A 26,989-nucleotide genomic window follows, 5' to 3' on the forward strand; every position below is an offset into this window, starting at 1 on the left:
TGGTTCTGGACTTGATGTTTCCTAGTGTGACTAGGAATCCTCATTTGATTAGGATTTCAGCTCTTTTCCTGGTTTGACCAGGAATTGACCCATTTTCCTAGTTTGACCAGGAAATGTCTCAAAACGGCTCCATTTGCTCATATTTCCTATTTATGCTTCATTTGACCTAAAAACACAAAAACAAGACAACAGACACAAAAGGATCGAGTTCTAACACTCTAGGTTAGGGAGTTAGTATCATAAAATAGCGTAAAATGAACACTCATCACACCCCCAAACTTAGATTTTGCTAGTCCTCGAGCAAAGAAAATAAAGAAAAAGACTCAAAGACTCAAAAACAAACTAACTTTCCCAACAACTGACATCATGAGTATGACCAACAATAACATAGTAAAGCAAGACATATATAACATTTATTCTTCAAATTCTAATACTGCTTCAAATAACTTACCTTACTCCTTCATTGTGCATATAGGTCATTCTCTTCATAACCCAAGTGTTGGACAAGCAAGAAATAAATCAACATATACAAAATAGATTCAACTCCAATCCTCACCAAGGCATACCCTCAACAATAAAGCACTCAAGAATTGGGTTGAATTTTACACTCAAAGGATATGTGAGAGAAGTTATGTAATCAAAGAGAAGTAGCTCACATATTAGCATGAAAGATAGGCACATTTGAAGGAAACAAGATCTCAAGGAAGGGAAAATCAAAACACTTGAAATAACATCAATAACCATAAGCTCCGTTCCCTCCTAGACTCCACATTAAGAACTGCACTTCTCTTAAAATCAATTAGGGCTTCATAGGGGTTATAATGAAGGCTTAGGGTAAGGTATGATATTGAAATGAAAGGGATAAACAAACGGCTATAAACTATGGAATTGCAAGAACAATAGAACATTCTGAGGCATACCTTGCTTCTTTGCACATCATAGCTTGAACTTGAACACTTTTGTTCACTTCTTCTTTTGAAACCGTCCCTACTATTTCTTACTTTCTTTTTATTTTTCTTTTTTTCTTTTTGGGCACGGTGTACATACAATCTCAGCACATTTTTGTATAAGCTATGCATTTTCATTTCTTTTCCACCTCAATCAATATGTAAAACACATTGCAATACCATAATAGGGTAAAACGGGTAAAAGGGGTATAGCACCCCCAAACTTAGGGTTTTGGTATATAGTATGGGTAAACAAAGAAAAAGCTATAAGGCTCAAAAGGGTTAGCTAGGGATAAAACACATAAGGGTTGGCTTTTTAGGCTATAGGTAAAACAAACATGGCCTAAAATCATCTTCTAAGATTCATGTAGTTATAAACATGCTTTGCCTAGAATAAGAAAGAAGTTCTAGTTCATTGATTCAAAAATATATACATTTCAAGCATTTGATCAAAAACAATGAGATCATACAACGACTTAAATAACGAGAAAAGAATAGAGTCATGTACAACACTCGCGAAATGAAGGACAAGGCTCAAAACTTCACATGGGTCACATAAGTCTACTCTAAGATGCATATGAATCACTAAATCAAGCAAATCGCAACTCAAGTTCATGAAAATAAGGCCCAATCACATAGAATCATAAAATAGGTTATGGAACAATATTAGAAAAAGAAGAATACATATCATAGACACGATGCTAAACATGTTTCTCAAAAGTCATAAACAATCAATCAACTTGTTGGGGACTCAAAAACTAACCAAAACACACAAAAGACTCAAATCACTTTAAAAACAATGTTGCAACAAGGTTCTAAAGATTCAATTCCATCATTAGGGTGGAATGAATTTTAGAAAATTGCATTTTGATGTGGGATTTGACTCCCTAAGTTTAAAAACAAAAGAAACAAAACCCCTTTTTTTTTTTTTTTTTTTTTTTTTTAAATACCCTAGAGGACCAGACCTCTAAAGCCAAAACAAAATTTTTTTTTTTTTTCAAAATTTAGAAACTAAAAACCTAATAAACAAGCTACGACACCATTGCTTTCCCCCCAAACTTAAATGATACATTGCCCTCAATGTATACAAATTAAATGCATGAATGCTCAAAATAAGCAATAGGGAAATTGCAACCAAATAAACACACAAATGAAATAAGATGGTCAAATGAAGCAAGAATAGAGGAATTGTTTACTTGCGGATGCAAGTTGGACACTCCAAGTGTAGGCGCGGCCTCCTTGGTCTATATTGATCTCTTGGATTCTTGAAAAAGCTTGGGTTGCCTCCCAATCAGCGCTTAGTTTACTGTCTTTCAGCCTGACATTGCCATTCCTCTACTTGCGTCTTCTCTTCCTCTTTCTCCCATTGTTGCTCTAGACATTTGCGGATGCAAGTTGGACACTCCAAGTGTAGGCGCGGCCTCCTTGGTCTATATTGATCTCTTGGATTCTTGAAAAAGCTTGGGTTGCCTCCCAATCAGCGCTTAGTTTACTGTCTTTCAGCCTGACATTGCCATTCCTCTACTTGCGTCTTCTCTTCCTCTTTCTCCCATTGTTGCTCTAGACATCTACAAAAGCAAACACCGAATCAGTAGAGAATATGCTTGTAAAGTCACGACATTTATTTAAACTAAAAACTAACCAAAAAACAAATCTAACTAATATATCCTAATTCTAATGATTAATCAAATCAATTCATTGATATTAGACACCATTCCCCGGCAACGGCGCCAAAAACTTGTTGATTGTTTTCTTAGAACAAAATAAACATCTATTTCATTCCAAGTATACTCGCAAGTGCACGAATCGCATCAGTAGCAAAGCGTACAAGCACGAGGTCGATCCCACAGGGAATGGTTAATACACAACAAATCAATTCAATTAATCAATAGAATAACTAAATGGGGGGTTTTGGAAGATGGAAACACACGCACACATCACCACACGCACACACCCTTTATTCTATCTTGCAATGTTAAGTTTTCAGTTTCAAATCAAATAAGCATGCAATAACCATCCAAGGCTAATGACAGTTAATTTGAACACAACATATTAAAGTTTGACTGCTAAAAAGGTTTGGCTAGTTACTTTCTCGCAATTGTTCTCCTAATGCATAAACTAAGAGCTTCTTGGGCCTTCCTTAGCCAGTTAACCTACATGTTCCCTAGTTCAAGCTAAGGCAGCTGTTACCCATGCAGGAGTCATTAAGTTTTATGAGAACGTCAAACATGCACAACATATAAGCTTTGACTATTTCCTTATAGAGGTCGCCCAACCCCACTACCAAGAATAATCCCTTATTCCCTTGTTACTTGTGGTTTAGTGTCTTTGACTATTTCACAGCTAAACCTAACAAATAAACTAGATGCAATTACCCTAAGGTGGCCAGTCAAAGGATGCAAACAACTAGTGACGGGTTCAAATAGATAGTTGAAATTTAATACGTGCAAACATCAAACTAACAGACCAAGAGACGGATAAACGATTTGTTAAAGCATGCAAATCCAATAATCAACCTACAACTAACATGCAAGATAGAATAAATAAACTTACATAATTAAAATAGAAAAGAAAATCAGAATAATATAAATAAATTCCCAATCCATGTTGGAAAGCAAACTAATTAAACAAAACAATTAAAAACTAGAATTCCAAAAGAAAAACAAAGAAAACATCACTAAGGTGGCAGCGGCGGCGGCACAAGGTGGCAGCAGCGGCGGCGGCACAAGTTGGCAGCGGCTTGACTCCTTCCTCCTCCTTCGGTTCAGCAGAAAAATAAAGAAAGAGAGATGATGGTGGCTGCGGCAAGGGAAGAGAAATAATGGGGGCTGCTAGGGTTCCTAGGGTGCGTGAGAAAAGAAAGAGAGAGAATGGAGGCTAGGTTGTGCGGCAAGAAAGAGAGAGAGAATAGGCTAGGGTTTCTGAAATTTCAGAGAGAGCTGCCTCTCCTTGAGTTATAAAGATATATTTATAGAGGAGAGTGGGGCTGAGATTTCTCTTTCTCTTCAATGTGGGATAAGTGCATTCCTTGCACACTAAGACTTATAATTTTCGGCCAAACATGGGCCTTGGGCTGATTTGGGCTCTTTTTGGGCGTAACTCCCTTTTCAGCTCGCGGAACTGCTGCGCTACCTCCACTAAAATGACCATATCTTGCGCTAGAAAACTCGGAATCGAAATCCGTAAAATTCCCTGCGAAGCTAACATCCGTATCTTTCCAACCATATATGGCATGCTACCTGATTCGTTCTGGAGAATTACAGAATTGCTGTCGAAATTGGTGCTCTATTTTCCAGGGTTTTGACTTCTTTTTCAGCTAGGATTTCTTGGGCTTTCTCTTTGTTGGCGTGATGGGCTAGGGTTTCCTTTAAAAGAACATGGGCTGGCTGCAACAAGCAAGTGGCGTGATGGGCTTTAGGGATGCATGGCTTGCATGGCTTGGGCTCTAGAGTTGGCGCATGGCTTGCATGGCATGCGCATGCATGCATGGGCTGCCACCTCACCATTCTTGTGGATTTTGACTTCACCTAGGCCCAAAGCCCAATTGACTTCATGACATGATATGGTTGACCCTTGACCATTGACTTTGACTTCCAATTTTACCCCTCTCTCCTTCTTGGATTCGAATTCATTTCTTCCCTCCATTTGATTCCATGGATGTCCACCACCTTCTAGAAGCTTCTGAAACCTTGACTTGATTGAGTTGACTTTGACCAACCTTTCCTAATCCAACTAGGATTTCTTGTAAATGAAAGATTCCTTATCCATTTTGACTTCTCGTAATGACCATATTGCCCCTGGAGTCTCCTAGTGTCATTAGGACTCCTTCCCCTAGTAGGGTTAGGTTTCCTAGTTCAACCAGGAATTCATGTTCCAATCAGGATTTCTCATTTCTGACTCGACAATGATGGTTCTGGACTTGATGTTTCCTAGTGTGACTAGGAATCCTCATTTGATTAGGATTTCAGCTCTTTTCCTGGTTTGACCAGGAATTGACCCATTTTCCTAGTTTGACCAGGAAATGTCTCAAAACGGCTCCATTTGCTCATATTTCCTATTTATGCTTCATTTGACCTAAAAACACAAAAACAAGACAACAGACACAAAAGGATCGAGTTCTAACACTCTAGGTTAGGGAGTTAGTATCATAAAATAGCGTAAAATGAACACTCATCACACCCCCAAACTTAGATTTTGCTAGTCCTCGAGCAAAGAAAATAAAGAAAAAGACTCAAAGACTCAAAAACAAACTAACTTTCCCAACAACTGACATCATGAGTATGACCAACAATAACATAGTAAAGCAAGACATATATAACATTTATTCTTCAAATTCTAATACTGCTTCAAATAACTTACCTTACTCCTTCATTGTGCATATAGGTCATTCTCTTCATAACCCAAGTGTTGGACAAGCAAGAAATAAATCAACATATACAAAATAGATTCAACTCCAATCCTCACCAAGGCATACCCTCAACAATAAAGCACTCAAGAATTGGGTTGAATTTTACACTCAAAGGATATGTGAGAGAAGTTATGTAATCAAAGAGAAGTAGCTCACATATTAGCATGAAAGATAGGCACATTTGAAGGAAACAAGATCTCAAGGAAGGGAAAATCAAAACACTTGAAATAACATCAATAACCATAAGCTCCGTTCCCTCCTAGACTCCACATTAAGAACTGCACTTCTCTTAAAATCAATTAGGGCTTCATAGGGGTTATAATGAAGGCTTAGGGTAAGGTATGATATTGAAATGAAAGGGATAAACAAACGGCTATAAACTATGGAATTGCAAGAACAATAGAACATTCTGAGGCATACCTTGCTTCTTTGCACATCATAGCTTGAACTTGAACACTTTTGTTCACTTCTTCTTTTGAAACCGTCCCTACTATTTCTTACTTTCTTTTTATTTTTCTTTTTTTCTTTTTGGGCACGGTGTACATACAATCTCAGCACATTTTTGTATAAGCTATGCATTTTCATTTCTTTTCCACCTCAATCAATATGTAAAACACATTGCAATACCATAATAGGGTAAAACGGGTAAAAGGGGTATAGCACCCCCAAACTTAGGGTTTTGGTATATAGTATGGGTAAACAAAGAAAAAGCTATAAGGCTCAAAAGGGTTAGCTAGGGATAAAACACATAAGGGTTGGCTTTTTAGGCTATAGGTAAAACAAACATGGCCTAAAATCATCTTCTAAGATTCATGTAGTTATAAACATGCTTTGCCTAGAATAAGAAAGAAGTTCTAGTTCATTGATTCAAAAATATATACATTTCAAGCATTTGATCAAAAACAATGAGATCATACAACGACTTAAATAACGAGAAAAGAATAGAGTCATGTACAACACTCGCGAAATGAAGGACAAGGCTCAAAACTTCACATGGGTCACATAAGTCTACTCTAAGATGCATATGAATCACTAAATCAAGCAAATCGCAACTCAAGTTCATGAAAATAAGGCCCAATCACATAGAATCATAAAATAGGTTATGGAACAATATTAGAAAAAGAAGAATACATATCATAGACACGATGCTAAACATGTTTCTCAAAAGTCATAAACAATCAATCAACTTGTTGGGGACTCAAAAACTAACCAAAACACACAAAAGACTCAAATCACTTTAAAAACAATGTTGCAACAAGGTTCTAAAGATTCAATTCCATCATTAGGGTGGAATGAATTTTAGAAAATTGCATTTTGATGTGGGATTTGACTCCCTAAGTTTAAAAACAAAAGAAACAAAACCCCTTTTTTTTTTTTTTTTTTTTTTTTTTAAATACCCTAGAGGACCAGACCTCTAAAGCCAAAACAAAATTTTTTTTTTTTTTCAAAATTTAGAAACTAAAAACCTAATAAACAAGCTACGACACCATTGCTTTCCCCCCAAACTTAAATGATACATTGCCCTCAATGTATACAAATTAAATGCATGAATGCTCAAAATAAGCAATAGGGAAATTGCAACCAAATAAACACACAAATGAAATAAGATGGTCAAATGAAGCAAGAATAGAGGAATTGTTTACTTGCGGATGCAAGTTGGACACTCCAAGTGTAGGCGCGGCCTCCTTGGTCTATATTGATCTCTTGGATTCTTGAAAAAGCTTGGGTTGCCTCCCAATCAGCGCTTAGTTTACTGTCTTTCAGCCTGACATTGCCATTCCTCTACTTGCGTCTTCTCTTCCTCTTTCTCCCATTGTTGCTCTAGACATTTGCGGATGCAAGTTGGACACTCCAAGTGTAGGCGCGGCCTCCTTGGTCTATATTGATCTCTTGGATTCTTGAAAAAGCTTGGGTTGCCTCCCAATCAGCGCTTAGTTTACTGTCTTTCAGCCTGACATTGCCATTCCTCTACTTGCGTCTTCTCTTCCTCTTTCTCCCATTGTTGCTCTAGACATCTACAAAAGCAAACACCGAATCAGTAGAGAATATGCTTGTAAAGTCACGACATTTATTTAAACTAAAAACTAACCAAAAAACAAATCTAACTAATATATCCTAATTCTAATGATTAATCAAATCAATTCATTGATATTAGACACCATTCCCCGGCAACGGCGCCAAAAACTTGTTGATTGTTTTCTTAGAACAAAATAAACATCTATTTCATTCCAAGTATACTCGCAAGTGCACGAATCGCATCAGTAGCAAAGCGTACAAGCACGAGGTCGATCCCACAGGGAATGGTTAATACACAACAAATCAATTCAATTAATCAATAGAATAACTAAATGGGGGGTTTTGGAAGATGGAAACACACGCACACATCACCACACGCACACACCCTTTATTCTATCTTGCAATGTTAAGTTTTCAGTTTCAAATCAAATAAGCATGCAATAACCATCCAAGGCTAATGACAGTTAATTTGAACACAACATATTAAAGTTTGACTGCTAAAAAGGTTTGGCTAGTTACTTTCTCGCAATTGTTCTCCTAATGCATAAACTAAGAGCTTCTTGGGCCTTCCTTAGCCAGTTAACCTACATGTTCCCTAGTTCAAGCTAAGGCAGCTGTTACCCATGCAGGAGTCATTAAGTTTTATGAGAACGTCAAACATGCACAACATATAAGCTTTGACTATTTCCTTATAGAGGTCGCCCAACCCCACTACCAAGAATAATCCCTTATTCCCTTGTTACTTGTGGTTTAGTGTCTTTGACTATTTCACAGCTAAACCTAACAAATAAACTAGATGCAATTACCCTAAGGTGGCCAGTCAAAGGATGCAAACAACTAGTGACGGGTTCAAATAGATAGTTGAAATTTAATACGTGCAAACATCAAACTAACAGACCAAGAGACGGATAAACGATTTGTTAAAGCATGCAAATCCAATAATCAACCTACAACTAACATGCAAGATAGAATAAATAAACTTACATAATTAAAATAGAAAAGAAAATCAGAATAATATAAATAAATTCCCAATCCATGTTGGAAAGCAAACTAATTAAACAAAACAATTAAAAACTAGAATTCCAAAAGAAAAACAAAGAAAACATCACTAAGGTGGCAGCGGCGGCGGCACAAGGTGGCAGCAGCGGCGGCGGCACAAGTTGGCAGCGGCTTGACTCCTTCCTCCTCCTTCGGTTCAGCAGAAAAATAAAGAAAGAGAGATGATGGTGGCTGCGGCAAGGGAAGAGAAATAATGGGGGCTGCTAGGGTTCCTAGGGTGCGTGAGAAAAGAAAGAGAGAGAATGGAGGCTAGGTTGTGCGGCAAGAAAGAGAGAGAGAATAGGCTAGGGTTTCTGAAATTTCAGAGAGAGCTGCCTCTCCTTGAGTTATAAAGATATATTTATAGAGGAGAGTGGGGCTGAGATTTCTCTTTCTCTTCAATGTGGGATAAGTGCATTCCTTGCACACCAAGACTTATAATTTTCGGCCAAACATGGGCCTTGGGCTGATTTGGGCTCTTTTTGGGCGTAACTCCCTTTTCAGCTCGCGGAACTGCTGCGCTACCTCCACTAAAATGACCATATCTTGCGCTAGAAAACTCGGAATCGAAATCCGTAAAATTCCCTGCGAAGCTAACATCCGTATCTTTCCAACCATATATGGCATGCTACCTGATTCGTTCTGGAGAATTACAGAATTGCTGTCGAAATTGGTGCTCTATTTTCCAGGGTTTTGACTTCTTTTTCAGCTAGGATTTCTTGGGCTTTCTCTTTGTTGGCGTGATGGGCTAGGGTTTCCTTTAAAAGAACATGGGCTGGCTGCAACAAGCAAGTGGCGTGATGGGCTTTAGGGATGCATGGCTTGCATGGCTTGGGCTCTAGAGTTGGCGCATGGCTTGCATGGCATGCGCATGCATGCATGGGCTGCCACCTCACCATTCTTGTGGATTTTGACTTCACCTAGGCCCAAAGCCCAATTGACTTCATGACATGATATGGTTGACCCTTGACCATTGACTTTGACTTCCAATTTTACCCCTCTCTCCTTCTTGGATTCGAATTCATTTCTTCCCTCCATTTGATTCCATGGATGTCCACCACCTTCTAGAAGCTTCTGAAACCTTGACTTGATTGAGTTGACTTTGACCAACCTTTCCTAATCCAACTAGGATTTCTTGTAAATGAAAGATTCCTTATCCATTTTGACTTCTCGTAATGACCATATTGCCCCTGGAGTCTCCTAGTGTCATTAGGACTCCTTCCCCTAGTAGGGTTAGGTTTCCTAGTTCAACCAGGAATTCATGTTCCAATCAGGATTTCTCATTTCTGACTCGACAATGATGGTTCTGGACTTGATGTTTCCTAGTGTGACTAGGAATCCTCATTTGATTAGGATTTCAGCTCTTTTCCTGGTTTGACCAGGAATTGACCCATTTTCCTAGTTTGACCAGGAAATGTCTCAAAACGGCTCCATTTGCTCATATTTCCTATTTATGCTTCATTTGACCTAAAAACACAAAAACAAGACAACAGACACAAAAGGATCGAGTTCTAACACTCTAGGTTAGGGAGTTAGTATCATAAAATAGCGTAAAATGAACACTCATCACACCCCCAAACTTAGATTTTGCTAGTCCTCGAGCAAAGAAAATAAAGAAAAAGACTCAAAGACTCAAAAACAAACTAACTTTCCCAACAACTGACATCATGAGTATGACCAACAATAACATAGTAAAGCAAGACATATATAACATTTATTCTTCAAATTCTAATACTGCTTCAAATAACTTACCTTACTCCTTCATTGTGCATATAGGTCATTCTCTTCATAACCCAAGTGTTGGACAAGCAAGAAATAAATCAACATATACAAAATAGATTCAACTCCAATCCTCACCAAGGCATACCCTCAACAATAAAGCACTCAAGAATTGGGTTGAATTTTACACTCAAAGGATATGTGAGAGAAGTTATGTAATCAAAGAGAAGTAGCTCACATATTAGCATGAAAGATAGGCACATTTGAAGGAAACAAGATCTCAAGGAAGGGAAAATCAAAACACTTGAAATAACATCAATAACCATAAGCTCCGTTCCCTCCTAGACTCCACATTAAGAACTGCACTTCTCTTAAAATCAATTAGGGCTTCATAGGGGTTATAATGAAGGCTTAGGGTAAGGTATGATATTGAAATGAAAGGGATAAACAAACGGCTATAAACTATGGAATTGCAAGAACAATAGAACATTCTGAGGCATACCTTGCTTCTTTGCACATCATAGCTTGAACTTGAACACTTTTGTTCACTTCTTCTTTTGAAACCGTCCCTACTATTTCTTACTTTCTTTTTATTTTTCTTTTTTTCTTTTTGGGCACGGTGTACATACAATCTCAGCACATTTTTGTATAAGCTATGCATTTTCATTTCTTTTCCACCTCAATCAATATGTAAAACACATTGCAATACCATAATAGGGTAAAACGGGTAAAAGGGGTATAGCACCCCCAAACTTAGGGTTTTGGTATATAGTATGGGTAAACAAAGAAAAAGCTATAAGGCTCAAAAGGGTTAGCTAGGGATAAAACACATAAGGGTTGGCTTTTTAGGCTATAGGTAAAACAAACATGGCCTAAAATCATCTTCTAAGATTCATGTAGTTATAAACATGCTTTGCCTAGAATAAGAAAGAAGTTCTAGTTCATTGATTCAAAAATATATACATTTCAAGCATTTGATCAAAAACAATGAGATCATACAACGACTTAAATAACGAGAAAAGAATAGAGTCATGTACAACACTCGCGAAATGAAGGACAAGGCTCAAAACTTCACATGGGTCACATAAGTCTACTCTAAGATGCATATGAATCACTAAATCAAGCAAATCGCAACTCAAGTTCATGAAAATAAGGCCCAATCACATAGAATCATAAAATAGGTTATGGAACAATATTAGAAAAAGAAGAATACATATCATAGACACGATGCTAAACATGTTTCTCAAAAGTCATAAACAATCAATCAACTTGTTGGGGACTCAAAAACTAACCAAAACACACAAAAGACTCAAATCACTTTAAAAACAATGTTGCAACAAGGTTCTAAAGATTCAATTCCATCATACTTGGTCTAATTTCAACCAAATTGCTCTAAAACATTCCCAGTTGGCAAGAATGACATAGGGAAGCACTTTCTCATGCTAGGATTAGCGTTATAGACCTTTTGAACCACATTTGGTGCTAAAAACGAACGAAAACGTCATTTCGGTGCCTACTTGGTCCAATTGCGTCCAAATTGCTCCGAAACGTGTCATTTGGCAAGAAAGATATGGAGAACCACTTTCTCTTGTTAGAACTAGCGTTCTAGACCTATTGCATCGCAATTGGAAGTAAGAACGCACGAAAATGTCATTTCAGTGCTTACTTGGTCTAATTTCGTTCAAATTGCTCCAAAACATGCCCAATTGGCAAGAAAGACATGGGCAAGCACTTTCTCAATTTAGGATTAGCATTCTACTCCGATTGAACCACATTTGGAGGTAAGAGCGCACGAAAACGTCATTTCGATGGTTACATGGTCCAATTTCGTCTGAGTTGCTCCAAATCTTGCCCATCTGGCAAAAAAGACATTAGAAAGCATTTTCTCATGTTAGAATTAGCATTCTAGACCTATTGATCCACATTTGGTGTTAAGAACGCACAAAACGTCATTCTGGTTCTTACTTGATCCAATTTCATCCAAATTGTTCCAAAACGTGTCCGTTTGGCAAGAAAGACAGATGAAAGCACTTTCTAATGTTAAGATTAGTGTTGTAGACTTATTGAACCAAATTTGTTGTTAAGAACGCACGAAAACGTCATTTCGGTGCATACTTGGTCCAATTTTGTCCAAATTGTTTCAAAACGTGCCATTTGGCAAGAAAAACATGGGGAAGCACTTTCTCATGTTAGGATTATCATTCTAGACCTATGAAACCACATTTGAAGTTATGAACGTACGAAAACGTCATTTCAATGCTTACTTGTCCAATTTCATCCAAATTGATTCAAAACGTGCCCATTTGGGAAGAAAGACATGGGGAAACACTTTCTTATGTTAAGATTACCATTCTAAAACAATTGAACCACATTTGGTGTTAAGAACGCACGAACACATCTTTTCGATGCATACTTTGCTCAATTTCAACAAAATTGCGTAAAAACGTACCCATTTGGCAAGAAAGAAATGAGATAGCAATTTATCATGTTTTGATTAGCATTGTAAACATGTTGAACCACATTTGGATGTAAGAATGCACGAAAACGTCATTTCGCTGCATACTTGGTCCAATTTCGTGCTAATTCCACCAAAACGTTCCCAGATGGCAAGAAACACATAAGGCAGCACATTTTGATGTTAGGATTACCATTCTAGAGCTACTGAACCCTTTTTCGGTGCATAATTCGTCCAATTTCGTCCAAATTGTTCCGAAACGTGCCATTTGGCAAGAAAGACATAGGAAAGCACTTTCTCATGTTAGGATTAGCATTTTAAACCAACTGAACCACATTTGTAAGTAAGAATGCACGAAAACGACATTTTGGTGCATACTTGGTCCAATTTTGTCCTAATTACATTAAAACGTTTCCAATTGGCAAGAAAGACATGAGGAAGCACTTTCGGATGTTGGGATTAGCGTTCTAGACCTATTGAACCACATTTGGAGTTAATAACACACGAAGACGTCATTTCGGTGTATAGTTCGTCCAATGTCGACCAAACTGCCCAAAAAAGTTCCTGGTTGGTAAGAAAGACATGTAAAAGCACTTTCTGATGTTAGGATTAGCGTCCTAGACCTATTGAACCATATTTGGAGTTAAGAACACACGAAAACGTCATTTCGGTGCATAGGTCGTCCAATTTCGACCAAACTGCACCAAAACGATCCTGGTTGGCTAGAAAGACATGGAGAAACACTTTCTGATGTTAGGATTAGCGTTCTAGACCTATTGAACCAAATTTGGAGTTAAGAACACACGAAAATGTCATTTCGGTGAGCTCTCCTAGGGTTTTGGCTTTTCTTCTTCTCTTTTCTTGTAATTTAGAGATGATAAACATGATTTCTTTGATGTTCTTGTTTTCTAGCATGAACTAATCACGTTTTCTAGGGCCTAGGGTTCAGCCCTAGGCCTAATATTCAGTGGATTGGTGATGTAGTTGCTGTTTGTTTAATTTCATGGATTTGATGATTTTGATTTCACTTTTATCATTGTTCTCTATCTGTTTATAATCCTTGATTGATCACCTAGGGTTATTGCATCTAGAATTTAATCAATTTAGGGTGAGGACAACCAATCAGCACCTAATACAAGTGATAAACAACTTAGGATTTAGTAATTGGCTAAATTGTAATTGTGTGAAATCAATACTAAAGCACCTAAGGTAGACGCCATGCCTTAAGGTTTTATTTGCATTCATAATCTCATTTGTGTGTTAATAGACCTTGCTGCATTCTTAGCTAGATGCCATGCCTAGGTTGCATTTAGGGTACCAAACTAGGGTAGACGCCATGCACTAGTTTGTACATTTGGGGAATCATGCATTTCATGCTATGCCATAGGTAAATATGCGAATGCATTCATGAATAGGAATTAAAGGTTTCAGAAATTGCACCATGACATTGAGTACGAGGTTTAGTGGTAAAGTCCTAGAGTCCTAGTATCATCATCCATCTATTTTCACAAGATAACTTGCTGTTTTCATCCTCTCTGCTAGTTGCGCATCTTAGTCTTTAAAGTAGGTTTAATTTGCTGTTTTCAAGTCATACAAACCCCCTCCAACTCGTGTGTGCATGTGTTTGTTTCATTTCAGTAAGTAGCTGCCCTAGGTGTGACAACTTGGGCAGCCACTTGTGTTTTATTTTCTTGTTTTGTTTTAGCACTAAGGTTTATCATTTAAAGATCTTAATTAGTCCTCATGGGATCGACCTTACTTGCCATCTATATTATATATAGATTCGTGCACTGCGAGTATTAAAATATAACGAACAGTTCTTAAAACCAAATGTGGTTTAATAGGTCTAGAACACTAATCCTAATATTAGAAAGTGCTTCCCTATGTCTTTCTTGCCAATAGGTAACGTTTTGGAGCAATTTGGATTAAATTCGTACAAGTATGCACCGAAATAAAGTTTTCGTGCGTTCTTGACACCAAGTGTGGTTCAATAGGTCTAGAATGTTAATCCTAATATGAGAAAGAGCTTCCCCATGTCTTTTTTGCCAACCAATAACGTTTTCGAGCAATTTAGTTTAAATTCGTACAAGTATGCACTGAAATTACGTCTTCATGCGTTCTAAACACCAAATCTAGTTTAATAGGTCTAGAACATTAACCCTAACCTGTAAAAGTGTTTCCCCTTGTCTTTATTGCCAACCGGGCACGTCTTGGAGCAATTTGGATGAAATTGGACAAAGTATTCACAGAAATGAAGTTTTCGAGAGTTCTTCACCCCAAATGTGTTTCAATAGGTCTAGAACGCTAACCCTAACATGTGAAAGTACATCCCCAAGGCTTTCTTGCCAACCGGTAACGTTTTGGAGTAATTTGGACTAAATTCGAACAAGTATGCATCGATATTACGTTCTCGTGTTCTTAACACCAAATCTGGTTCAATAGGTCTAGAACGCTAACTCTAACTTGTGAAAGTGCATCCCCAAGACTTTCTTGCCAATCAGGAACGTTTTAGAGTAATTAGGATGAAATTGGACCAAGTATGCACCGAAATGATGTTTTTGTGTGTTATTAACCCAAAAGTGATTCAATAAGTCAAGAACGCTAATCCTAACATGATAATGTGCTTCCCCATGTCTTTGTTGCCAACCAAGCACTTTTTTGGTGCAATTTGGACTAAATTGGTACAAGTATACACCGAAATGACGTTTTCGTGCGTTCATAACACCAAATGCGGTTCAATAAGTCTAGAACGTTATTCCTAACATGAGAAAGTGCTTCCCCATGTCTTTCATGCCAACCAGACACATTTTTGGTGCAATTTGGACGAAATTGGTACAAGTATGCACCGAAATGACGTTTTCGTGCGTTCTTAACAACAAATGTGGTTTAATAGGTCTAGAACGCTAATCATAACATGAGAAAGTGCTTCCCTATGTCTTTCTTGCCAACCGGTAATGTTTTGGTACAATTTGGATTAAATTTGTACAAGTATGCACCGAAATTACGTATTCGTGCGTTCTTAACACCAAATCTGGTTCAATAGGTCTAGAACATTAACCCTAACATGTGAAAGTGCTTCCCCATGTCTTTATTGCCAACCAGGCACGTGTTGGAGCAATTTGGACGAAATTGGACAAAGTATTTACCGAAATGATGTTTTCGAGCGTTCTTAACCGCAAATGTAGTTCAATAGGTCTAGAACGCTAACCTTAACATGTGAAAGTGCATCCCCAAGGCTTTCTTGCCAACCGGTAACGTTTTGGTGTAATTTGGACTAAATTCGAACAAGTATGCACCGAAATTAGTTTCTCGTGCATTTTTTACACAAAATCTGGTTTAATAGGTCTACAACGCTAACCCTAACATGTGAAAGTCCATCCCCAAGGCTTTCTTGCCAACCGGGAATGTCTTGGAGCAATTTGGATGAAATTGGAAAAAGTATACGCCGAAATGACATTTTCATGCGTTCTTAACACCAAATGTGGTTCATTAGGTCTACAACGCTATTCCTAACATGAGAAGGTGGTACCCCATGTCTTTCTTGCCAATCGGGCCCATTTTTGGTGCAATTTGGACGAAATTGGTATAAGTATGCATTGAAATGACGTTTTCGTGCATTCTTAACACCAAATTTGGTTCAATAGATCTAGAACGCTAACCCTAACATGAGCAAGGGCTTCCCCATGTCTTTCTTGCCAACTGGTAACGTTTTGGAGCATTTGGATTAAATTCATAGAAGTATGCACTGAAATTACATTTTTGTGCGTTCTTAACACCAAATCTGGTTCAATTGGTTTTGAACATTAACCCTAACATGTGAAAGTGTTTCCCCATGTCTTTATTTCCAACCGGGCAATTTGCAGCAATTTGGACGAAATTGGACAAAGTATTCACCGAAATGATGTTTTCGAGCATTTATAACCCCAAATGTGGTTTATTAGGTCTAGAACGCCAATCCTAACATGAGAAGCTACTTCCCTATGTCTTTCTTGTCAACCGGTAATGTTTTGGAGTAATTTGGATTAAATTCGTACAAGTATGCACCGAAATTACGTTTTCGTGCGTTCTTAACACCAAATCTGGTTCAATAAGTCTAGAACATTAACCCTAACATGTGAAAGTGCTTCCCTGTGTCTTTATTTCCAATCGGGCAATTTGGAGCAATTTGGACGAAATTGGACAAAGTATTCACCAAAATGATGTTTTCGAGTGTTCTTAACCCCAAATGTGGTTCAGTAGGTCGAGAACGCTAACCCTAACAAGTGAAAATGGATCCCCAAGGCTTTCTGGCCAACCGGTAACGTTTTAGAGTAATTTGGTTTGAATTCGAACAAGTATGCACCAAAATAACTATTTCGTGCATTCTTAACCTCAAATGTGGTTCAGTAGGTCTAGAACGCTAACCCTAATATGTGAAAGTGCATCCCCAAGGTTTATGCCCAACCGGTAACGTTTTGAAGTAATTTGGATTGAATTCGAACAAGTATGCACCGAAATTACATTTTAGTGCATTTTTAACCCCAAATCTGGTTCAATAGGTCAAAAATGCTAATCCTAACATGAGAACGTGCTTCCCCATGTCTTTGTTGCCAACCAAGCATGTTTTTAGTGTAATTTGGAAGAAATTGGTAGAAGTATGCACCGAAATAACTTTTGCATGCGTTCATAACACCAAATGTGGTTCAATAGGTCAAGAACATTATTCTTAACATGAGAAAGTGCTTTCCCATGTCTTTCTTGCCAACTGGGCACTTTTTTGGTGCAATTTGGATGAAATGACATTTTCGTGCGTTTTTAACACCAAATGTGGTTCAATAGGTCTAGAACGCTATTCCAAACATAAGAAAGTGCTTCCTCATATCTTTCTTGCCAATCAGTAATGTTTTGGAGCCATTTGGATGAACTTGGAACATGTATGCACCGAAATGACCTTTTTGTGCGTTCATAACACCAAATGTGGTTCAATAGGTCTAGAACGCTATTCCTAACATGAGAAGGTGCTTCCCCACGTATTTTTTGCCAACCGGGCACATTTTTGTCGCAATTTGGACGAAATTGGTACAAGTATGCACCGAAATGACGTTTTCGTGCGTTCTTAACACCAAATGTGGTTCATTAGATCTAGATCGATATTCCAAACATGAGAACGTGTTTCCCCATGTCTGTTTTGCCAACTGGTAACGTTTTGGAGCAATTTGAAGGTAATTGGAACAAGTATGCCCATAAAAGATGTTTTCGTGCGTTCTTAACACCAAATGTGCTTCAATAGGTCAAGAACGCTAATCCTAAAATGAGAACGTGCTTCTGTTGTTGTTTTCCTAAAGCAATTTAATTAACTTTTTTTTTAGCTCTAAGTTAACTCGTAAGTGCACGAATCGCGGAGTAGCAAAGCTTGCAAATATGAGGTCGATCCTCAAGGAATTGTATTAATGTTGTGATTACTAACTCAATTAAATTCAATTAAATCAAACACCAACTCACACACACGATAAGGGGGGTTTTGGATTGGTTTTAAGAACAATGATCAACAATCATAAAAAGTAAACAAATTAAAATATTAAACTAAAAAAAATGGATATAACAACTAGGGGTTGGAATCCACCACTAACATATTACTTACACAATCATGGACATATAAGAGCAATTAATTGAAAAGATATATTGATCAAGTTGCCATCCGGGAGGCCTTGATTATCGGACACTCACCTAACTATTGTCCTCCTAATGCATAAATTAGTAGATTGATTATCTCTTACTAACTCAGTTAACCCACATGATCCTAGATAGCTTGATTATCGTCTACCTAAGTTGTTAACCATGCAAGAGTCATTATGATTATATGAGAACAACAAACACATAGACTCTCTTAAGAGCATCTATGATCTCTTCCCTCAAAGATAAATTATTAGGATATCTCTTTGTTACCTATGGAAACGGAAGGCTTGATTATCACCCCCCAATTCCATAACAAATTCTAGATGCATACAATCTAAGGTGATCAATCAAAGATGTAAACAACTAAAATCAATTAAAGCAGAGGTCCAAGATTTATCAATATAAATTGCAATTAAAAAAACTCAATAATCCATGACAAACGTAAATAACATAGTTTAGGGCTTCATCCTAGCCCTAGCTAGAAGTTTAGCTACTCATAACTAAAGTAAAAACAAAACAAAACATAATTAAAAACTCATGAAACCGATAGAAGAGAGAAGGAGAGGCCATGGCAGCAAAGTGGAGGTGGCTCCACCCTTGGGCGACGGCTTAGGGGCTGTGGCAAAGAAACCTTCTTCTCCTCTAGGGTTTCGGCAAAGAGAGAGATGGGGGCTGGAGGCTTGCTTGAAAATAAAGCAAAAGGTGGCTAGGGTTTTGCAGCAAAAGAGAGAAAGCAAGAGAGAGAAAAACGCATGTAGAAAAATTCTCCCACTTGTGAAGGAGAGAGGTCTATTTATAGGGAACCTTGGGGCTGAGGTTTCTCTCATTCTTCAATGTGGGATTCAGTTGTTTCCTTGCAAACAAGGGAAAACAAATGGGCTTGGGTAGCAAAAGATGCAACAAACATTGGGCCTTGACCTATTTTGGGCAGAACTCACTTTTCTGTTCGCGGAACTACTGCGCTACCTTCACTAAAATGACCATATCTTGAGTTACACAACTCGGAATCGAAATCCATAAAATTCCCTGTGAAGCTAACATCTGTAGATTTCTAATCCTATATGGCATGACATCTGATTCGATCTGTAGAAATACAGAATCACTGTCGAAATTTAGTGTTCAGTTTCTAGGGTTTTGACTTCTTCTTCAACTAGGATTCATTGTGATCTTTGACTGAATCTTGTAAGATTTTCCTTGCACATGTGGGATTCCTTCCATTTGGGCCTTGGATCAGCTGAGTGGGTGCGAATTCCTTGGGCTTGTGGACCCTTGGATAACACCACTTGGGCTTCCTCCATTTGGGCTAGCAATAGGCGCATAGCCTTGGTGCATGGGCTGCATGTGTGGTCCATGTCATGTGATGATGTCACATGGTTGACCATTGACTTTGACCAAAAGTCAACCTTGACCAAAAAGATTCCCAAAAAGATTTTGTCTGAAATTCTTTAAAGATTCCTTCCAGAAGATTCCCTCAAGATTCTTCTTCCCATTTTTTTTCATTTTTAGCTCAAAATAGCCTCATTTAGCTTCTTTCTCCCTCATTGCTTCATTTAATCTACAAAACACTAAAACAAACTAACAAGACCTAAAATATCGAGTTCTTACACTCTAAGTTAGGGAATTAGTATCATAAAATGATGCAAATAGGACACTTAACAGCTTCCCTATGTCTTTGTTGCCAACCAGGCACATTTTTTGTGCCATTTGAACGAAATTGGTACAAGTATGCACCGAAATGACATTTTCGTGTGTTCATAACACCAAATGTGGTTCAATAAGTCTAGAACGTTATTGCTGTGATATCCCATATTTTTTTAAGTTGACTTTTTAAATAAAAGGGCTTTTGATTTTGACTCTGGATCCACTGGAAAGGTTTCGAGTCCACGAGTTCGTAGACACAAAGCACGCATAAATCCGAGTTACGGTTTGAGAGATACAGGCGTTTGAAGGGAGGGGCAAATTTGTAATTTTTCTTGAGTGGGTTTTAAATACCCAAAATCCAGAAATTTCTGGACACTCTCTCTCCTCTCTCCCCGCGTCTCCGTTCTCCCTCTTCTCTCTCTCTCCGCCTGTCCTCTCCCCTCGGCAGCTTCGCCGTCCGGCCACCTCTCGACCAACGGCGGGCACCGGTGAGTTCCTCTCGCCGTCGCCGACCTTCAGCGGCCGTCGTCATCGCCGGGCGACCACCGTCGACGGAGAAATGACGCGAGACAAAGAAGATGTCCTCGCCGGCGATCTCTAGTTTTCCGGCCAAATCGCGGCACCGGACCACCTCGGTTCTCTTCCCCAGGCCCCGGCGAGTTCAGCTATGTCCTCCCCTAGCTTCGACGACCCCTCACGGCGGCAGATTGAGAAATTTCAGGCCGACGGCTGTTCCGGCCAATTCGAGCTTTTCCGGCGATATTTGGCTCTCGATCCAGTTACGAGAAATGATCCTCTAGGTATGGGCTTTCTTTCCCTCTTGTTCTTGCGTGTCAATTTTGAGAGTTTGGAGATTAAAATTTTAGGGCTTATTCCCATTTCGGGTTTACCTTGAATTGAGCATATTTGAATAATTTCTGAGTTGATCTTTGTCCAATTGAAGTGCCTAGGTTGAATTTGGGTTGATTTTTAGTTGAAAAATCATTTTCTTAGATTGTGCCGCCGCTGCCACCGTTGGCTCCGCCACTTGTGGCGGCGGGTCGGGTGATTTTCCTTGTCAATCAGCCTTCCCAGGACATCCAGAGGCCAATTCTAGGGTTTGTTTGCGTATTGGTGAGTGTTTGTGTGTTGTTAGGGGCTGGGCAGCCACCGTGCGTGGTGGTTACCGCCCATTTCGGCTGTTGAACGGCCGAGTTGTGAACCTTGTATATCGAATTGTTGGTTGTCTGGTCTTAACAGGTATACAGGCTCGGGAAACCTCATTCCCGATGCCGTTATGCTGCCGGATTTGATATCCGAGCAATGGTGCCGTGAAAGAGCATTAGCTATGAATATTTATGTTGAGTTGTTTTCAATTGAATATTTATATAAATTGCTGTTACTGTGGAAATTTAAAAGAAATGTGTTTATGTGAAAGGAAATTGGAAGTTGATGATAATGTAACAACCCGACCCAAATTTCTCGGAAATTTAAAATTTTTATTCTACTTTGTTCATTTTAAGAGATTTTATAAGGAAACGAAGTGTGAAAGTCCTTGGAAATGTTTTTTTCAAAGATTTATTTTAAATATTTTGATAACTTACTTTAAGGATTTTGGGATTTATTTGGAAAATAAAAAGGGTTTTGGTTTAATTTTTTATTTTTGTTTTAAACTGGGCTTGACCCGAAAGTTGACTTTTAAAATTAGTGGGTTCTCAATTTTGACTTTGGGTCTGTTGGAAAGGCCTCGAGTCCACGAGTTCGTAGACACGCGGCACGCGTCAATCGGAGTTACGGTTTGAAAGATACGGACTTTTGAAGTGAGTGGCAAACTTGTAATTTATACAAAAGTGAGTTTTTAAAACCCAAAAAGTCAGAAGCCCCTCTCTCTCCTCATTTCTCTCTCCCTCCCGTGCATTCTCTCTCTCTCTCTTCCCGAATTCTCTCCTCTTGACCAAACTTTGACCGGCCATAACTCTCGCTCCCGACCTTCGATTCAGGCGTTCTTGGTGGCGTTGGAAAGCTATCGATGATACCTTTCTATTGGTTGTCTCGGATCAACCATCCGACCACCCACGACAGCGTAGCAAGCCAGCAAAGTTGCGGCTGCACCACCGCGATTTCACTGTTCCGGCAGAAATTGGATGGCCGGACCTACTGGGCTTTGTTCCCTTCATCATGGTGAGTCTAGCCATGGTCTCCGTTCGTTTATACGATTCTCCACGACGGAGCAATGAGCTTGGGAAACCAAATCTCCACCGTCAGCCACACCACCGATTTCGGCCATTTCCGGCGACTTTTGGCCGTCGGTCCAGTTGTCAAAAACGATCCTCGAGGTATGGGTAATCTTTCCCCTAAGGTGGGCACGTCCAATTTTGAGAAATTGAAATTTTGATTTTAGGGTTTTTGTTATTTTTCGAATTTCTTAAATTGGAGATGAAATCGAGTTGTTTTTGGTGCAATTGAACATCCTACCGTGCAATTAGGACTAATTGGAGTTGTTTTGGGGTGTTTTCTAGGTTGTGCCGCCGCTGCCTCCGTCGAAACCGCCACTTGTGGCGGCGGGTTGGGTGGTTTCCCTTGTTAATCAGCCTCCCTAGGACTCTCAGAGGCCAATCCCAGGATCCCTATTGCGTATTGGTGAGTGTTGTTTGTTGTTTGGGGCCGGGCAGCCACCGTGCGTGGTGGTTACCGCCCATTTCGATCATTTAACAGTCAAAATATTACCTTACGTGAACTCTGAATAGTGTTTGATGGTACATCGTTGTTGTGGGCAGGTTGCAGTGACTCGAAAATTATTGCCCGAAAACCGATCGAGAGTCAAACTTCAATTTCAATGCAAAAATCGACCCCGTATCATTTGTTGAATGAACTCTCACAAGAGGTATAAGTTGGTTTTGTACGTTTGATTTGAGTTGAGTTGATAAGATGGGATAAATCATGGAAAGTTAGTATAGGACTTCACTTACACCACGATGGTCGTTTGGTCGTTTTAGTTTCTCAATTGAAATTCATATATACTTAATCCTCGATCATTAAAGTGAGCGGTTACTTTTGTATTAGGTTGATGGAGCTTCATCTCTTGATTTACTGTTAGTGGCGAACAAGTGAGGGTTTGTGATTTAAAAACGTGTTCCGAAAAAGGGGTTGAGTGCAGCTCGGCAAATACTGTGAGTGGACTTTTGTTTTAAAAACATTTTGTTTACTTTATGGTTGAATTTATTTGCTTATCCTGAGTTTTATTTGAGTATGGTTTGAGTTAAAATAATTTGGGGTTCAATTTGTTATAAATTATTATGATTTTCAAAGTTCACATTTCCGTTAGTTTGATTAATGTCTTTACTTTAAGTCTTATTAAATGATTTTTCATACAAGATTGATGAACTAATTTGGTTTTATGAGTCGATAGAGATATACGATTTCAAACGTGATTTATACAAGAATTTATTGAAAGGAAATTGATTTCAAAGTTTTGAGTAAGCCTTGAGTTGATAGCGAAATGTGTGATAATCTCATTGGAATTCTTCATTTTTAAGAAATTATTTTGCGTGGCATTGAGATATTATGAATGGTTTTATGTATACTAAAATATTTTGAAATAATACACTTTGGCGTATTGATTTAAGGTTTGAAGGAAGATTTCAATAACATTTTCTTTCGATGAGAAAATGATTTTTATGATTTGGTTATGGAAGATGGTTTTCAAACCACCTTTGCAGTACCCTCCAGGTTATCAGATTTAATAGGTCTTTGGGACCCATCACGGCACACATATAGGTTTTGGGCCGTGTGTCAGGATGCTTCGCCCTTTGGGGGCTGCTCTGCGTGCACGTACGACCAGGACTGCCTACACGTGTTGGATTTGACTACACGCGTGTGTATGGCCAGGATATTGCCTGCACGTGTTGGATTTTACTCCACGCGTGTGTATGGCCAGGATATTGCCTGCCTGTATTTTCGCACAGGTGTATGGCCAGGTTATTTCAGGGTATAAGCATGGTGGGATTTTATTATTATTTACAGGAGTTATTAAATATGAGTTCGGTTGAGAATTTCCTTTTGAGTTTTATCAAGATTTCTGGACAACGTTTTTATGACTTTTATTTTAAAAGGTTGTTATTGAAAAGTTATATTTTGATTTATTTAAATTTCTGGATTTTAAATGGTTTTATGACTTTCTTAAAGATCGTAAGTTGGTTTCAAAACTGGGGGATTTCAAAGAGTGACGTGAGGTCTTAGTGGATATTTGATTTTAAAGGAATTTGAAAGGATGAATAACTTAATGTTTTGTTTCTTTATTTTGGTCCATTCACTGAGAGTTATCTCACATTTTCTTCATTTTGTTTATAACATTTTCCCCCCAGGTGTTATAGATCGTTGAGGTTGGGCCGTACCACGTCGAGGCAGGACTTTTAGTTCTTCGGCGTCATTTCCCTTAAGTTGTGGAGATAACTTTTATTTTGTAATGGAAGTTTAGTTTTGCTCTGATTATCATGTGCCTTGGTGAATAAGAACTTTTTGGTTGTGGTAGAGGTGGTTGCTGATTTAGAAGTGTTTTTAACAGGTTTTGAAATTTCTGGGTTAGTCCATTTTCAGGAGAGGTTCTGCCGAATTTTCGGTAGGATTTTCCTTGATTTTGGATTCTTGCAGGACCTCTCTGGGTTTCAGGGTGGAATTTGGGAGCGGTCCTGTCAGATAAAATGGTAGACTAGTTGCCCAGGTTGATAAATAAGTAGGGACTGTATCTCCCTTGGGTGAAAGACCCTAAATCAGGATCCGCTAGTGCAGGGTGTACTCGGTTGCCAAAATCCGAGGCGGTTAGTCGTGACCGTCGATGTAAGCTCGTAAATACGACTGGTGTACTCGGTGGCTTTAATCCGAGGCGGTGAGTCGTGGCCGTCGATGAAAGCTCGTAAACACGACACTGGGCCAAATAACCAGGGCAATGGTAAAAAGGAAAGAAGATGAATCGATAGAAATGGATTAATTTGGTTACATTGTTTGGCATGTGGAAATAAATGGACAAACTTCAGAATTTGTTCTGATAACGTTTTTGGGCCGTTGGTGCACTATATGGATTACTAAGGATTGCCCATTTGATTGATAATATCTGGATGTTATTAAACTTATAAGGGAACACATATTGATTTGCTGCTGAGTATTTTAATTAGATCATTGTGAATTGCCATGGTTGAATTGGTGGTGTTAATGGTTTTGTTGATTGAGATATATGATGCCTTGGTTAATTATAATATCGGTATATTGAATAAATTGATAGCTCTGGGATTGAATTGATAATATATTCAATATGAATTGAATAAGTGGATTATTATGAAATGTTTGTTGGTGTTATTAATTGTTTTTAATTTGGCTCATTAAATTGTATTTTTTTAAATATTAACTTCTGCAAGTAAAATATAATTTTTAATAATAAATTCTGGTTTTAAATTCAAAACAGGCTTACGTATTTTAGGGAATTTGAGAATACAATGCCAGACAATCAGGTGTTGTACTCTTGAAATCCTTAAAGTACGTGCCGCACGTGCCCGGGGTTCGGGGCGTGACAAATGGTATCAGAGCTAGATCCGGCCGGAAGTGTGTGGATTGCAAGACCCAGGGACCAAGACCCTGAGTGGGCGGCTGCGCGAGGCAGTGGCGAGCTACTAGGTGAGGATAAGTGAGTGATCCCACACTGCCCGGGTGAGGAATGGTGATGTTATAGAAGGTTTGAGAAGAAAATGAATTGGCAAAAAGAGAAAGGAATAAATTAGCATGAGTGATTTGATTTATATTGGGCATTTGAGAGTGGATTGGGAAATAAATTAACATGAATGAATTGTTTCATGTTGGCTATCTGAAGCTTAATTGAGAAAAGGTGATTTGTGAGTATACTTTTGTTTTATAGTTAGTGTTATGGACTTTTGAATGTTTATTATCAAAAGAATTTGAGGAATTAAAAAGGAGATATTATATAATTGTTTATTTTGAGGAAACGTGAATTATTTCTTATTTCATTATTTGAGGAGTTTTAATTCAGTTGGAGAGCATGTTTTATATATATACGGGGAGGAATTTCATTTATATTTGAAGACTCTTGTTTTTTGCTTACGGACCAAATGAAATATGCCTCTTGGATGTGTGTGGTTGAAAATTTAGATTTTATGAAAATGCATTCATTGTTGAGCTGATGAACTCTAATCAGAGGATGATTTTGATATTAATAATGATTATTGGATGATGTTAGGCATTATTTTTGCCATATTTGAAATGCTCTGGTTTTAGAAAGAATATATTTAAACATAAGATTGAATTTTGTCATTAAATTGTTTAAAGGTTTATGAAAAGAAATCATATTTCATTGGAAATAAATTGAATAGTTAGTGAAAAGATTATGCATTTATACCTTATTAACTTTATATCTCATTTGTTGTTGACATATGGAAAACAAAAGTGCTTATATATCAGTAGATCCGGTTCATAAATTGTTTATTGTGGCATGACATATGATGTCGGTATATGTTATAACCATTTGCGTATGGAAAATGAGATTGATGTTAATTCTAGTAGTAAGTACCCTTCTAAACAAATGTTGTTTTATTTAATGCTTGTGCTTGGTTGTGTTCGTGTCCAGTTATTCTGTTTTTACCTTTCCTTGGGAATTTCGAGGACGAAATTCTTTTAAGGGGGGTAGATTGTGATATCTCATATTTTTCAAAGTTGACTTTTTAAATAAAAGGGCTTTTGATTTTGACTCTAGATCCATTGGAAAGGTTTCGAGTCCACGAGTTAGTAGACACGAAGTACGCGTAAATCCGAGTTACGGTTTAAGAGATACAGGCGTTTGAAGGGAGGGGCAAATTTATAATTTTGCTTGAGTGGGTTTTAAATACCTAAAATCCAGAAATTTCTGGACACTCTCTCTCCTCTCTCCCCGCGTCTCCCTTCTCCCTCTTCTCTCTCTCTCCGCCTGCCCTCTCCCCTCGGCAGCTTCGCCATCCGGCCACCCCTCGACCAACGGCGGGCACCGGTGAGTTCCTCTCGCCGTCGCCGACCTCCAGCGGCCGTCGTCATCGCCGGGCGACCACCATCGACGGAGAAATGACGCGAGACCCGGCGATCTCTAGTTTTCCG

At 38.5% G+C, this 26,989-nt stretch overlaps 1 long non-coding RNA gene across 1 annotated transcript; it reads left to right on the forward strand.

Moving 5' to 3' along the window:
• Positions 1-21,856: 21,856 nt before the first annotated feature.
• On the forward strand, positions 21,857-25,137 carry LOC147283505 (uncharacterized). The gene is made up of 5 exons (XR_015122428.1): positions 21,857-22,194; positions 22,378-22,498; positions 22,636-22,742; positions 22,922-23,028; positions 24,223-25,137. It is a non-coding gene; the product is annotated as an uncharacterized LOC147283505 (long non-coding RNA).
• The last annotated feature ends 1,852 nt before the right edge of the window (positions 25,138-26,989 follow it).

Source organism: Dryas octopetala, chromosome 5 (genome assembly GCF_963921425.1).
Source record: "Dryas octopetala chromosome 5, drDryOcto1.1, whole genome shotgun sequence".
Taxonomy (NCBI): domain Eukaryota; kingdom Viridiplantae; phylum Streptophyta; class Magnoliopsida; order Rosales; family Rosaceae; genus Dryas; species Dryas octopetala.